The 1,101-nt window shown below is 49.6% G+C and overlaps 1 protein-coding gene across 1 annotated transcript in view; it reads right to left on the minus strand.

The window, feature by feature from the left end:
• The window catches only part of VGLL4 (vestigial-like family member 4), a gene marked incomplete at its 5' end in the record, with an annotated part of 4,357 nt that overhangs the window by 470 nt on the left and 2,786 nt on the right, over window positions 1-1,101 (minus strand). The window lies entirely within an intron of this gene.

A 1,101-nucleotide genomic window follows, 5' to 3' on the forward strand; every position in this document is an offset into this window, starting at 1 on the left:
GACCCCAGAAGAGACCTCAGTCCAAGTCAGAGCTCGCCAAAAGCTGACTTTCGGCTTCCACCACGCTTCAGATACTTGCGCTTGGAGCCAGTCAGAAAACTAAATGAATCATCATTACCTCTGCATTAGGTACTACAAGCACTAAAATAATACTATTTTATAATTATATATAAAAAAATCTGTCTGTAATGGTATTACCGGGAACCTTAAAAGGCAGGTTTTGAACCTCCAACTAACTATGAGACTTGCAGTCTTACCATTCAGAAAGAATATCTGTGTGTCTAAGTGAGACTTACTCTTCAAAACCCCTTAAAACTCTGCGGACCCATGCCACTGCCCTCCAGGCCACAGAAAGGCTCGACTGACCCCAAAATACATGCGAGTGTCATGCACAAAGACCTCCTCAAGTGAGAAGAGACCTGTCCTTCCTGAAAACATGTACTCCTGTTCCAAAGCGCATGGAAATACAGCCGGGGGGGTCTCACTGAAGCAGCTCTTACAGAAGAAACAGCCCTTGTCTGGACAACTTCTACCACCTTACATCCCTAACTAATGAGAAGAGTGTAACAAAAAGGGGTCTTGCCTAAGTTTCTAATTCTAGTTTTCAACAAAACACTGGTATTTCTAAAAAAAATAGTGATGATTATTATTACCACTCAACCATGAAGTTTTAGGTCCGTGCTACATCACGGTGGTGTTGCTACACCGACATGTTGTGGGTGGTGAAGCCTTGCTGCCATGAAGGTTTGGAGGGGCCAGGCTGTGTGAGCCCTGGTCACACAACAAGGGAGAGGGAAGAGAAACAGTCCCCAGCTGCCTGGCAGAGAAGGCAGGACACTGATGCTCCCTGCCTGGGTTGCTACAGCAGTGTCCCTCCAAAGCTTTCTGTGCTCTCCATGCAGAGGGGAAGAGGGTGTGAGCTTTGGGAGAGGGGCTGGGGCTGCATGGAAAGATCTCGGTGCCCGCAGCTGAATCACAAGAGCCCATGGACTGGGGCAAGACCGGGGAAACTACAGCTCTTCAAGCGCGGGCTAGCGGGTCTCCGGGCAGACGGGAGGCGCGGGGGTGTGTGGTGCTGTCTGCCCCCCCACCCAGTGCCCT

Source organism: Merops nubicus, unplaced genomic scaffold (genome assembly GCF_000691845.1).
Source record: "Merops nubicus isolate BGI_N331 unplaced genomic scaffold, ASM69184v1 scaffold46224, whole genome shotgun sequence".
Lineage (NCBI taxonomy): Eukaryota > Metazoa > Chordata > Aves > Coraciiformes > Meropidae > Merops > Merops nubicus.